This window comes from Lepeophtheirus salmonis, chromosome 14 (genome assembly GCF_016086655.4).
Source record: "Lepeophtheirus salmonis chromosome 14, UVic_Lsal_1.4, whole genome shotgun sequence".
NCBI lineage: Eukaryota > Metazoa > Arthropoda > Copepoda > Siphonostomatoida > Caligidae > Lepeophtheirus > Lepeophtheirus salmonis.
Window position 1 is genome coordinate 35418436 of NC_052144.2, and position 16030 is coordinate 35434465.

General features: G+C 30.1%; 1 protein-coding gene across 1 annotated transcript in view; it reads right to left on the reverse strand.

The window, feature by feature from the left end:
- Nucleotides 1–16030, reverse strand: part of LOC121129934 (FMRFamide receptor) — a 147199-nt gene that overhangs the window by 118833 nt on the left and 12336 nt on the right. The window contains exon 2 of the mRNA XM_040725642.2: nucleotides 7289–7330. The gene's annotated coding sequence lies outside the window, so the exon portion shown is untranslated. The remainder of the gene's footprint in view (nucleotides 1–7288; nucleotides 7331–16030) is intronic.

Consider the following 16030-nt stretch of genomic DNA (forward strand, 5'->3'; position numbering starts at 1 on the left):
AGTGATGGAGCTGAGTATGAGAAATATCTCTCGGTTCCTTACAGGGTCTTTTAGTTGATTACTCTGTTTTTTTATGAATCTCCTTAGTTCTTTTAGAAATATACAATGATTTCTAACAAGATCTGAAGGAATTGATGTATTCTTAACAATATATGCAATGATTCGCGAGGTCTGAAGTTATTATCAAAGACCTTGATGTGAAGGGGCATCTGCACTATAAACCATTCTTCCATTTAAATAGATATATTTTTAGGGAATCACGAAAGTTGTAATGGTGGAATGGGTCATCCCATTGAGTTAGAGAGGTGTTTAGCATATGTCTGATGAAATAAAGACATAATTAATAAATGTTTAGACGAGGGTTTATCTTAGGTCTGAAGAAAAGTTAATTTTTGTTTTGAATCATCACTCTATGATTTGCTCAAATAACTTTGACTCTCTGGATGCCTCACCACTTATCATTGTTTCAGATGTTGATGAATATATATTTACCTATGACAAATTTGATAATTATTGAATGTTCATATCCTGGAATTTGAAATGGCTTTAATATATGAAATATATATTCACATTATTTATCGCTATCTACGTCACCAAGCGCTTAAAAAGCATATAAAAACCTTAAAAATAGACATAAATAACAAAAAAAAAAAAGCTTTCGATCTCTTTCTCCCAACTAGGGCAGTCTAAATATATGGACTAACCTTATTAAATCATTTCAAAAATGAGTTTTGTCCTTAAGATATTTTCGTGGTATTATCTCAAATTGACAACGGTATAAAGCGTTTTTGGAGAGACTTTTTTTAATTAAAGTTCAGACTTGCAGCTATCAAATGAGATACTTTTTAATTTTTTGAATATATTTGTCTTGAAGCTATGAGCCTCTGAATAAATAGGACCTGTTTTCAACTTTAAATAATCATAAATCTAGTCGTAATCATGATACAGACCATTTAAAAATAGTATCAGAAGAGTTTAACATTAGGATATAAAATATATTTAGACAATTTAGACCTATCTTTAACACCTAAGGTTTAAAGAAATCTTTGAACCTTGAAAATATCAAAAAAAATGCAAATTATGAGATTTTTCCTAAGAACGTGAGGTAAACAGAAAAATAGTAAGCCCATATTTGAAATCAAAGGAAAAAAATTATACTAAGTTGAGCATATGCTGTTCTATTGCTTTAAAAATGTGTAATTTTGTTGCACAATTCTATCAGTAGACACAATATTAGTATACATAATTTAGTAAAACAAGAACCATCAAACTCTTCATTCGATGTGATATATATTTTGCCATGTGTAAAGATATTTTCTTTCGTTATATCAAATACAGTTTTTAATTTTGTTTATTGAAGGACAAATAATCATAGAAGAATGAAAGGGGATAAGCTTCATCACTCAAATATCACGAGTACTGACTAAATTCCTTAAGTTTGTTTTTTATATTGTCTTGTCAATTTTTTTATCAGCTTTTAATGACTTCATATGATTAAAACCACTGTATTGTGTTTTAATCATAGAAACACATTCAACATAAGTATTGACAGAGCTAGCTACCATAGACAAAACTAGATCTACTACTGCATTTTCTCATCTTTGATTATTATAAGAAAATATATTTGGGGACTACATGGCTCTATCCATCTAACACACCTTCTTAATAACTCTAAGAGGTCTTACTTTATTTTCTTTATTAGAGTCTTCACCTAAAAATATCATAAAGAGTATTTGTAATAATTTCGTAAAATAGTTCCTTATACTCTAATAAATCCTTAATTTCAGAATGCAATTGACGAATCAAAGTTTTTTGAATAACTTTTTAATTTTATTTAAAGTGAAATCCCATCCTGGAGAATACTATTTATATTTGTGTATCTGAGATAAGATATCATGTATTCAGACATTTTTTCTCATCAAAAAAGTGTAAAAACCCATGTTGTTTTGAAAAATTACAAATCTAATTTTAGAAGTATTATATAGAAAAAATCAATCATTTTTTATTTAAACGTCAGAAAAACAATCAGTCAGTTACTAATAAATTTATAAAGTGTTTCAATTTCTTTCCAAAAAAAAACTCAAAATGTTTCGATTGAAAAAAATATGAAAATTAATACATGTTGAGTGGTTCAAAATGAATGAAAATATTTTTGTTTTTAGAAATGGATATTAAAAAACAAAACAAAAACGATAAAATTAATAGTTCAAACATATTGTGTTTGTTGATTTTAATATTCCAAGTGTTGATTGGGAAACATAGACTTGTTTAAAGGGCTATTCGCTTAAATTTAACCTTTAATAATAATAAGAAATATAGTTTTTACCATATCTAAGATATTTATGTGGTGCTCATCATACAACGAGGTAGTACTAGATATCAATTGAAGGACTCTTTTTGCGTTAGTATTGATACGAATCGCTCCATCCTCTTTTGTTACTGAGACTCTAAGAAGAGTTAATTTAATGGATAACTTCAATAACGGAAAAAATATCTTCAAAGGTTCTTCTAGTGGAGATATTACTTCAATCTTGCTGTTGACCACTAGACCCGAGGGATCTGAAAATGAGTCTAGCGTCCTAAACACTGCTCTCATTTACGAGCCCGTCCAGTATACAATTATGTCATCTGCGTAAAAGAGAGCCATGGTTGGCATTTCATTTTTAGAGATGTAACGTAGGTTTTCATGTAAATAGTCTAATGTTATATTGGAAAAGAGTTGGAGACAAAGGATCTCCTTACTTGCATCCCCGTGTTATCTCAAAATAATCTTACTCACACAAAGAGCTAAACTTAGAAGAAAAGTATTTAATATAGCTGCTACCATATTAATCATTTTCAGGTAAATTGGACTTTTTTTTATCTACGACAGTATCTACTTATGGGATTTAGAGTCGAAGGCTTTCTCAAAGTCCACTAGAATCACTGAGAAGTCCTTCCCATTCGCCTTATCCATCTTGAATCGATTTTAGTATGTCGTCTGCTCGTCTTCCTTTCAAAAAAACATTTTGTGTTTCCGGTATAATGAATGGAAGTGCCTTGACTATTCCATTGATGAAAATTCCTATTAGAATTTTGTACGAGGTATTAAGAAGCTATATCGGTATATAATATGCTATATTCACTATTCAGTTTGTCTTTGTCCTTCTTTAATATCAGAGTTAAAAACCCCTCACTCATAAACTTTGTAATGGAACCTAAGTTCCTAATCTCTTGGTAAGAAGCTTCTAAGATGGTACATAACTTTTCCACTATATCTTCTAAATTTCAAAAGACAAACCTGATAACTCTGGGAATTTAAATTTTTTCCCATAATTCTTTATATATTTTTGGATTTATTAGGATGATATGGAGAATCCATCCTGCTAGATTCAATTTTCTTCTTCTTATCCATTCGAACGCCATTTAAATCCTCCAACAAGAACTGTTCCCCGCAATTTTTAAATTTAAAAAAAAGGAGCAGGCACCCTGCTTTTCACAGTCATTACATCCATAGAGATTCCAATAAAACGATCAGATTTCTTATGTAATTTGTGTGATGACTTGAGTTACCTCTCCATTCTCCTGTCTTTACGTAACAATTTTCCCCGAATTTTGAATATATTTTTCTTCGGTAGAGTAGGGCCCTAGACCCTTACTTTTTATCCAATTCTCCCTGATTTAAATTTTATAACTCTGACATTCATTTTTATGGCAATTAATGTTCTCCATATCTTTTTTAATGTAGAGCCAAGTTTCAATCTACCACAAGACGTCATTTGTGCAAAATGACGTCTTGAAATCGAGTTCCCAAGTTTTTAATTAAGTTATGATAAAGATTATACATTTATAATCGTCTCCTATGTTTAGGTAGTCTGCTGGTGGATGATTTTCTCGGGAGCTTGAGAAGAATATTTGACAACTCTTTTACAAGTTCGAAAAGAAAATGGTTTCTGTCAGGTAGGCTAAATTTACCATATTTTTTAATAAATTTAGTAAATCAAGAGAAAAGGAGAAGTTCTTTTTGTAAAGCAGAAAGAGGCAACTTCCTCTCATCTATTATACGAACGAGCGAAATAGGTGATGTTGCTAATATTAAATCTATTTTGGAGGTTTTTTTGGATAACACGGTCCACAGATGAGTGTCTGGTTTTGACGTCATCAGTTCATAGAAAACACTATAAAGTTGAAAAAACTGTGACTAACATCCTCTTCAGCCTTTATGTAGCACGTTCCAATGTTTTTAATTGTACATCAGACTCCGGAGATATAGTAAAAAATTAATAATAAGTGCAAGCAATTAATTTGAAAATATTGAAAATAAAGAGACGACAGAAAAAGCTGGTTTTGTCAACTTTTTCTTAAGTGCTCCTTATAAGATTCCTATCCAATTTAATGGGGGCAAGGAATACAAAAGCAATAAGAAGGAAAATGGCCCGGTAATTAATATTGGCTGTCTTCTATGAGGGCACTCTCATTACCGTTTGTATGTGTCACGAATGAAACAAAATGCTACATTGGGGAATCTGTGACTTAACATTCAAATATTTTTTTATTACTTATACTATTGGAGGTATGGGATCAAAACTTCCCGAATGTGCAAATTCCCATAAATTAAATTTTTTATAGAGTTTGCCAAAGTTGAATATCGTTTTAAAAAATGTTTTACATCAAATTGTCCGAGAATTATCGATTAAATATGTGTTGGATATAAATAATAAAAAAGACTGAAGATTAAATAGCACCTCTGACTTGGTTTTAATGACAGAAAGGGTGTCTTTCATTTAAAAGTTTGTGAATATTTTGAAATCTTTTTTGATATTGAGTGATAATTCAAGATAATTTTGTTAGAATTAAGTATCTTACTGCATATTCCAAATTTGCATTCTTCCAGTAAAATATTATTACTCTTGTACCATTGTTTTTAATTAAGAAGTTACGTCATTTATATAGACCTCATATTCCTTGGTAACTTACATTTTTCTTAGCTTATCTATAAAGTGTACAATTATATGTTTCACCAAGAAAAAATAATAAAATGTATTATATATACATCTTTTCATGGCGCAGTCGTTTGCAAATCTGGTCCGTAGAAAATAAACTTTGAGTGAGCTATCGAGAATTGTCTGTACGGTATCCCCAAAAATTGAATTTGTTATTTAAAAAAATAATATGAAAGCATTGGAGAATATGCCATATTTTACTGATCTGGACATTAGACAGTCATAAAAAATTTCTGATGCTGTAATTTCTGGCAATTGCATCAATAAGCCAATAAAAAGACTGATGAATTAACTATTATCATAAGTTGAAATTGAATATCAAACATAGTGAATGAACATTCCTAAGAAAGAAGGGATAAGGATCTTATTATAATAAACAGTAGATCAAACGAGAAATACTTTGCAGATAGTTTAAAGATAACTCTCAAAACAATTAAAAATTAGTGAAAAAGTGAAGCTAAGCAAAGTCTTCTTGATCGAGATTGTCGAGGGAGGATAAAATATAACAAAATTTCCAAACTGGTGTTTGCAAATATTTTGACCATACATAGGTGGAATCTTGTTTCATTGTTACTACAAAGGTTCATCCAATATTCAAGTCATATATGTATATTTACTTGAGACAAAATTTGAATGCTTTTCCCTACAAACCTGCTCTGCATTCCAAACTTTCGGAATACCACAGGAAACCTTCACTTCAATTTTGCAGTGATTGTAAACACTGTACTGTCGATGGCTGGAATTGTGAAATCTTTAGTGATGAGAGTGCATTTGAGCTATTACAAGCACCAAATCCTCAAAAGATTGGGTAGATTAAAAAAAAAATGTATCTAAAACCAACTACAACTATGATATTTCCCCTTAAAATTCAGGTTTGGGCAGTTATTATCAATAATGCAGTATCAAACCTCCACTTGGTTCCACGAAAACAAAATATGAAAGGCGAATTTATATTAAAAAGATTTTCAATAAGTATATTATGTCAACATTGACTATACCAAATAGCTCGGCCCCCACGCCAGAAAGGAACTTTGTTTGATAAATCAAAGGAAATTTTCCTACAATATGGTGTCCAGCTCATCATATAAAATGAACTCAGAATGTTGTTCAAGAAATATGGACTCTTTCTGGAGTGAATGTGCATAGCCTACCAGAAGTCCTAAATTGTCCCCAATCAAAGGTTTTTGAGCTTTAGTCCAGAGGGAAGTCAATGAAAATGTGCCAGCAACGTAACAAGATAACTTAATTGATAAAAGAAAGGGAAAAAATTTCACCTGAGACATTGAGCAATCTGTATGAGGGAATGGGAAAAAAATGTATTTCGATTAAAAGTGGCAATATTGTAAAGTAAATAAATTCTTTTGAAAAAAAAAACGAAAAACCACTGGTTTGACCATTTTTTGAAACTTTTAAAAGACCACAATCACCTACGGGACATTCTGTCAGTCTTGGAAGTACAATGTTTTTTTGCTAATAAACTCAAGATATTTATAAAAATTAACACTTCCCTCCATATAAATTGGTTTTTGCCTCCCATAATGATTTTGACTAGATGAAATTCAGGGGTTAAGTGCATTTGCTTATCCTCACCAAATCTTTGAAAACACTAATTTGAAAGTAAAAATCGAATTTCATTAGTTTTTTCTTTAGATATAAATATAGAAAGTAATTCAACAATAATACTGTTTTAACAACTTTTTTTTTGCAGAATGAATACTCAAGAGCATCTACTTTAAATTTTAATCATTCCGTGGAAATTGATGACAATATATGTAAAAAAGGAATAGGAGAATATTTTCTAAATATTACATGTTAAGCATTCTTTGTAAAGGAATAATTATATACAAGTATATCAACTTGGATTTTTCCCCCAGAAACGATTATTTTATGTTAATATTCATTTTTTTCCTAAATTTATTATGCAAAATTAACCCAAATTTTAAATTGGATATACATGCAGTAGAAGAGACCGGGACAGTTTCTGTTTTTGACTCCATTATTTGGAGCGTGTCTCATTTAGACTCATAGTTGCTAGACTTAAAAAACTAATTGACAAAAGTAATGGTTTTTAAAATAATAATTAACACCATAATTTCCAATTATACTGAAATTTTTGTAGTGGTAGCTTTTTGAATGTTCAATAAAAAGAAACAGTTGAAACTGTTTCTATTTTCTTTATTTATTCATAAGTATATTTCTTTAAAAATACCTCTTAAAACACACAAAATCTTGATTTTTATTGCTTTTACAATGCAATTTTGATTATTTATGAATCCACAAAAATATATAAAAAAACACTAACTTACCTTCCAAAGTAGTTGATGATTGATTGAATCAAATTAAATTACCTGTAAACATGAAAATATATACATTTATTGTTTTTATTTCAAGATATATTATTAATTAAAAAGATTGTAAGGAACGAGGCAACAAGACAGATATATTAATGTATAAAAAACATTCATCGTAATTATGTTTCCAATTTATGCATTCTCGATTAGAAATAAATAGTAATGCTATGGATGGATACTTATGTAGAACGCAAGGAGAATAAAACTGTCCTTTTTCTCTACAAAATACCAATTTAAACACTTAAGCGATACCAAATCTAAAAACCAAGTAGCAAAACGAAGACCACGTGAATGAATATTTTTACAAATATATATAGATAACTTTTTTGTAGGTTAGAGGCGTTGAAAATACGCGTATATTACATTATGATAAATTATGCAAATTTAATTAGTTTACTCATTTCATTGATTAAACAAGGTAAATTCAGCCAAGGAAATAAAAAAAATTTATCACGGTTCATGATAGAAAATGAAAAAAAAGACGTAAAAAGTGAAGAAAATTAATTTCACGTAGACGGTTAAGCTAGCAGACTCGTGCCACCCCTTGTCTTATACCTTTCCCCACAACAAAAGATTGGGCTAGCTTAGTAATTTATTTAGATCTATCGGAGTTTAAAGCAATACATTACTTTACAAACTTTGATATGTTTGTCGCCCTATTCGTTCGAGTATATATTGTATCAATGTATGATACATATGAGACAAGACCATGGCACAAAACAAATAAACTCATTTTGCACTCCCTCCTAGTATGAAAGCTCTTCTATTTATAAACAAAGTTTTTATAAGATATATAATAAGTTTGATGATGTTAGATCCTATTCTGAAGTGTTTGAATACCAAATGAAGTCAAAAAGAAATGTATATCCTCCTCCTTGTCTCACCTCCCTTCACTATCATTAAGAAAGAAAGTAGCTAACAAAAAGCCATTTCTCATTTTTTGAATAAATGGGCGGTTACATACATACTCGTATGTGAAAGTAAATAGGTGTAAAAATTATAAAATAAATCTATTTTTCAAATATTATTAGTAACTGTGTTATGTCGTTGAGGTTTAAAATATTGCAATTTTCTATTTACATATTAAAACAACATGATTTATTAGAAAGGATATTAATAAAAAAGGATGTAGAGAAAGACTATGAGAAGGGACTCATATTATGAAAGGATAAATAAGTATAAATATTTTCTACGTAGTAGCATGCATTCAAATTGAAGAAATCTTCAATTTTTTTCCCCTCTACTTTATTTCATTGATCTTTAGTTAAAATAAGTAATTTATTATTACAATAGAAACAATAAGAAGTAATTGGGGTTTAAAATGAGTAAATAAAATATCAACTATTTCCTTATGAACGATTCAATTAGGAGATGGCTTCTTTTTTGATCTCTTAGGGAGTTTTATACTCGAAAGGATTTTTATGAGGGGTGTTTTTATCCCATGGGGAATTTTATTTTTATATGGTATAGGAGTTGCGGTGTACTTGTCATGTCGTACGCAGAGTTTTAATGGATCATGTAATCAATTTTTGAATGTATCTTGATTACTCAACGTCTTGGTCTTTGGCCGTAAAAGTCTTGAAACTTCACTAATTCATCCCTCTAGTTTGAAAACTCCTGATTCATATAAAACAATTCAGTCAGGTCACATTATATTGATATAATTATGCATGAATGTAGGATCTGAGAAGTAGGACACTTGTCTATTTGGAGTTCAAATTCAATTTGAATATATTTCGTTCTCCGGTATAATATTGCAACTATATACAAACATATTAATTGAAGTTATTATATTGTAGATTCTATGCCCCCAATAAATATGAAATAAGATACTCTTGTTATTTAGATCCGAGTATTATCTTGGGAATATTCCATATGAAATGTGATGTTGTTTTTGGACGATTTTCAATGCATACGTCTCACTAAAGTTTTTACAATTAAACACTGAATTTAATCGTATGTTACTTATTTCAAATGGCATATAATAATTACGGACTTTTGATCAACAATCTTGATCTCTTTTTGGCATCGGAAGAAGTTCCATTGATATGTCTCGCTTCTGAAAAAGGAATCGGAGAAAAGGAAAAGAAATTATAATGTACGGATGTTTATACACAATACACTGTTCATTTTAAATTAAATTGTTAATAATATTGCGAATGTCACTATTCTGGCTATAGTGTATATAAGAGTGCAAAAAGACGTTCAGCAAGGATTTGAGTTTGTCTTATAAATGTAGTGTTGAACGTTTGCGTTTGCATTGCAGTTTAGATTCTATACATAATGTCTTTTGAATTTGGGAAGAGCTATTTTGATCTCCATGTGTTCATAATCCATACCGGTTATCATCTTTTTATTAGAGGTAAACACGTCCAAATGCATGTTTTCTATATCTGTGAACTGAGACACGTGATTGGTGATGATGTATATGACGATTTATATGATTTTGTACCGATGGCAGTCGAATTTTGATTCCCGCTGAAATCGCTGTCAGTTTCTGCATCTTTTTTTGTGTTTTCAGTATTTTCAGTATCCAGTCAGTTACTAGTATGGAAGGAACACCAAAACGACTTATCTTTTTGACAGGAGCGCTTCAGCTGTTTCTTCAGTCGTTTTCTTCTTTAGCAGGAGTACGAAAGCAAATTTTGAATATGTGTAAATAGTGTTTATGATAAAGTGAAAGCCGTTCAAAGGTTTGAACATCAATATTAAGTCTGAATGAATCCTTTTGTCTAATTTTGTCATATTTTTTAAAGGGTTAAACTTTTTATTTCCACAGCTGTTTTCACCATTTGACTTATGTAACAAGTCTTAACAAAATTTTGCACCACCTACCTGTCATTCCAGATATGGAAGAACTGTCTTACTTCATTAAAATTATTCTTTTGTGTCTGCCAAATATCACGTTATCGTGATATGTTATCAATATTTATTATACTTGAGCTAAATGTACGACGATCATGGTATCCTTGTTGTCCAATAGCATAGGAATTATTTGATCATTATTTGTCACTCTATTTCCTATAACTTTTATACAGTGTCCTCGTGGCCGCACTCCAGGATTCTGGTCCTTACATTATTTTGATTAGCTGTCTCAACTAGCCATTGTTTTTCTGAAACTCTGTCAAATTTTCTTCTGTTATATTTTTGAGTAAAGTAATTCAGTGGTTGAGGTTTTTCGATTTATTTCTTCGAGTATACGCCAATCCTGCTCCCGTTTCTCTCCCTGGATCTTTTCTATGTAAAAAGACGTATCGTTAATCCATTCATCGTTGACGTTCTGGAAGTATATTCAGAGTAAGGTCTTCGATTCAAATTTCTAAAAACAAATGCTTTAATTCTTATTAAATATCCTAAATGAAACTTAGTACTTCACTATTAGTTCCATATAAGATCTGGATGCTGTTTTAAAAAATTTTTTTGCCTTATTTTTCTGTTTTGGGGATTGTTGAGCTAGAGAGGCAGGAGACTGATGCAACTAAAACTCATAAGAGATGAATATTTCTATATATGGAAGGGGCGGTCGTTCGGCTGTCCTTACTTCGTTGCAGATAGTCATGATTAGAGTGGTGATCGTAGCTTCGCCTCCACTCATTTTTAAAGATCATATTCCTCAATTATTGTTTTCTTTGGCTAGTCTACACGTATCCGCCGTATGGTTTCTCCGTAGTTTACATTGGCGATAAAGGACTTTTGTTATGCCTTTCTACGCTAGATTACGCCTTGTACCCTTTTTCTCTGACCCTCCCCTTAAAAGGCTCATCTACCTCTAAAGCTATTATTAAATTAGGGTCTCCTAAAATTTCAGGACCCTCTTGAGTTATTTGAATTACCTCTTCTATTGTGTTGCCCTGGTACCCCTTGCAAGACACCACCACAATGTCCTCAATTATTTTTGTACTACTCTCATCCCCTAAATGTGTTTTTATCTCCCTAAACTTCCGTAGAAAGGTGCTAATGCCCTTGTGGGGATCTGCTATTTGTGCAGACTGTAGCATATATATTTTTGGCATTTTACAGTTGTATAATTTCTCACTATATCTCTGACTAAGTTTAGTAGTATTTTGAAATTTTTCTGGTGTTTACGTCCCGTTTAGTACGGCTATTGCCCCTGGATGCGTCACTATTAATTTTAATATCCTCCATGAAAATTTTAGGTAACACTCGTCTGAACGTTTGTTATAATCGCATGGATTAAACTACGATAGATTATTTATAGATATTTATTGGAAGTATAACAATAACTTATCTTTCGGCCCCTTCTACTCGTTTGTGCTTTCATTTGTTTTATCCTTTAGTATTTATATATGGCATTAGGATTCTCCCTCCCAAAAGTCCACAGGATAGACTCTTTCCCAGAGAAACCCCTCGACCTTACAATCGATTTTATTATCCTTATGAATTTATTGATGTCGTCCGTTTTTCCCATTAATTTCTTTATAATCCCCTTTAATTCCCTATATTATTCCTCGAGAGGTAACAAAGTGCTATTGTGTGCAGAGGTAGATGCATTGTTTTCTTCTGTTTGTGTCATTTTTTAATTTTACTTTTGTTATTTTTATATGAAAATAGATTTTTTTTTATCGCACAAAATTTTATGTGCATGTAAATAATGGGTCTTTTAAACGTAAAAATATATTTTTAAAACTTTACAGATATTTGTTTGGAAATTTTATGGAAATTGGGGGAAGAGTGTGAGAGATTGAGTATTTGTATTTTTTTTTTCTGACAAAGAGTGAGAGATATATGTTTCATGCTTCTTGTTCCCTTTGTAGTAACTTGTATAACTATAAATATTAACACATATATAGAAAAATACTTATACGTTGAAATAATTCTTGAAATATTTCATTTTTAAACAATTCTAAATTTTAACTTAAGCAAGATATCCTACACGTTTGGATTCAATTTTATATTTATTTATGCATATATGAGTAAGTGTTATGAGGCTTGTACTTTTAAATGTTTTGTACGGTCTTTCTGTGAATTAATTTTTACTTTTTATGCAGGTTGTTTTAATATTTTATTTGATATCGTAGTTGAAAAAAAGTGAAAAAGAGAACGAATTCTATTTTTTAACGTTTAAATTACGTGTTAAAAATATATAATGTTTTAAGAGATACTTGACATGAACAATGTTTAGAATGCTATAAAGTATACTATGTTAACAATACGTGGATTGTATTGGTCAATCTTTCCTTCAAAAACAAACAGAAACAAGGGCCGAAATTTTTTGCAAGTAAGCCAAATAGGTAAATCATACCAACTGTTTTTATCTCTTAAATATTCCTATATTATCATTGTCAAATTATATATCTGCAATTTATAAATAAATTACTCGAATATATTAAGTAATATTAAATTCTTATGCAGTATTTTATTCTATACTGTATTCTAATATTACTTTGTAATATTAACTTAAAAGTGTAATTATATATTTTTATGAGATAATTAAATGATCACTTGTTTATGTATTTATACGACAAGAGATCTACTAGAAATAATATTTCTGTCTTTTTGGTAACATACCTTAAATATAGAACAACTTATTACTTCATTTATTTATCAAAAAGAATAAATTATGGAATAACTATGACGTATCAAAATATATTGAGTATTTTTTTGTTTTAGCCAGGTAACACCATGATCCTGGTTGTTTTATTTTATTCATTTGTATTTCTTTCTTGAAACTCACACATTTCAACTCCTGAAATAGAAAACTTTTATTTATTTATTTCCTTTTTGAGAATAACCAGTGCAATGTACAAGAGATGTAATGTTGTTTTTAGACCATTTTTAATGCATACATTTTATGCATACTTTTAACTAAATTACTTACAATTAAATATATGTAGCATTTAATTGTTTGTTAATTATTTCAAATTACATATAATATTGTCTTACTTTCGTCCGATAATGAAGTTAATTGAAAACTAGGAAATTTTTATCTGGATGGATATTTCAATTAACACCGGAACAACATTGGAACAAAATTAAAAGCATGGACCAATGGTTCCCCTACCTCACAACTTTTTTTTTTACTTTTTGACATTATGAAGATAAATATTTTCAATTTTGAACAAAAATGAATATTTTTACTTAAAATAGCCTGTATTACCTGCACATACAAACTCCAATCTCTTCCAGAAGTCCTTACAGATAGCCTTGACATAGAAATCATGCAGCTTTGCACGCTGCTTATTAACTGTGTTCTTCATGTATCAATACAAGGTGGAGAAGTCTAAAGAATTCTTAACAATTTGCAGGAGAATGTATACTCCAAACAATTGAGATATGGAAGGGTCACATCAATTTGGCTTTCTTCTATTTATTGTGCTCAAAAAGGGCACATTGTCATTCAATAACTTTTGGGAGACCTTTGAGGTATAAGTTTGGGCATCATTTTCCTGCAAAACCTTCTACCTGTTTATTTATAGTTCTCTACAATGCCATGAGACATCATATTATTAGAGCTATCTTCGTGGACCCGCCTACTATTCAGTAGGGGTCCTTCACAAATTCCTTCAAAATATCCTTCCTGCCATAGCCAAGATGCCTATCTATGTCTTTTTTGGCTTCTGTTCTTCAAATTACATTGTAAAAGGTATTCTTGGTCGTTCCTACCCCACCTTTCAAACTATACAGGAATAGTTCCCACGTTGGAAACATTTCAATATTTTTGTGGCGTTCATCAAACAGCTTTGATCTTATAATTATTATATTTAACAAAATATCTGCTTATATGTCGTATCCTTAAATAGTTTTTTGTTTTTTTTGCAAAAGTTATTTTGACCGGAGATTTTTTTTTTTGCGTTAGGCTAGATACATCCTTACAATTAATAAGTCAATATTATGATGATTGACCGAGAGCTCTTGTATCGTTAAAGGCATATACATATTTGACATCGGGTATAATATATCATTCAGTTATTAATACTTGAGGGTATTGAAAAAAAAATATACATACTCGTACACAAGTATATCTAATATAAAGTGACTTTATCCAATTCCCTACAAAATATATTTTTAAATTTTATTTTAAAAATAAAATAAAACTGGGAACAACATATATCAAATAACTAAGTAGTTAAATTCATTTAATAACACTCTCTGACGGAATTTTTTCCCGTAATATGAAATTTTATAAAATTTAATTTTTTATATTATTATGAGATCGGGGGTAAATACACACCCCAGGAAAGTAAGAGAAGGGCTAAAATTTTTGGTAGAAAAACATATAATATACCGATTCTAAAAATTATCACTGTCACCCTCACAATTTGAAGAATTGTAGGGGCAGGAGTAGTGGCTTTACGATTGATTAAGCAAAAATCTCATTCCGTAAGTAGCGAATGGCCAAAAATACAATACGTTTCATCTACCATCCAGACGACCTACTATATTTTTTCTTTTATGAATTGTAATACGTTGTAAAAACTTTGGCTTCTTTATCAATAGAAAATCTCTCACTTTAATTTTAACTGTTTTAAGCATGTCAACAGTTTTGTTTGGGCCAGACAATATAAATTGCATTATCTATATATCATGTATAATTATTTTTTATGCCATCAAGTTAGTTTATTGTAAAACTTTTTTTTCTGTCTTTCACATTTACACTAACACTAAAAATTTACTGTTCTTATTCTCTTTCATTCCGTGTATCTAGAATTGAATTTTTATCTGATAGGGCCAAATTTTCAATCATATATTTATGAACTAATATTAGTTACTCATTGAATTACACCAATCAAAACTCGTTGGCGAAGTCATATAATCGTTCATAGTGCTACGAGTGGATGTATGACAAATCTAAAATATGCTATAATTATATACCTTTTCGGTTACGAAAAAGTTAGAATGACTAAGTCAAGATATAGAGATTTTTAAAGTTTTGGCTGAATTATTATGCAAATGCGTGTAAGACAGTTCTACTTAGAGTTGATGATTCAGCAAGAAATTCGAAAATATTCTTCCAGATCTATCCAAAGATTAGTACGGCTCCAAGAAAGATGCTTAAACCCACCTTTAGTATTTTTCTGATAAAATAGTGAGCCTTGCCTTTTTTGTAGATAATGAATACAAAAAATCACACAAGATTATAAAAACATATCAAAAAACAAATAGGAGATCTTATCACAGCATGCCCCTCAGAGTTACAGTATCTCTTAGAGCATGTTGATTCTTTTTTTTTAAATTCCATAAATTTGTGAACAATAGGTCAATTTATTCTGGAACATCCGGCAAAGGGGCAAAGTAGATCTGTGATATCATAATTCCACATTGCTGCTCAATTCACTTTTTGCCCTTTTCAATTACGTTTTAAAAAAAGTATAATGAAATAAAAACGAATTAATACACAAATTTCGATTCTTTATTATTATATTATTATGTGTTGCCTCTATTGGATACAACATATTGGTATTTCCCACTAAAAATATTTTTACTCTTTTCTCCAATAAATTATTGAAATATTGCAGGTATTATTTTTAGAAGCAATTTCTATATTTCAGACAACACAAAGGTACATAACATACCACACAAATAACAAACGTTATATTTTGTTCACTTTTTATCTCATCTTGTGCAATACAGACATTTTTGTATTGTAAAGCTTGGCGTACTTTGTTGTGCCTAAACATTAGTTTTGTTTACCACATCAATTAAACTATTCCTGTACGTAAATCGAAGACTAAAGTA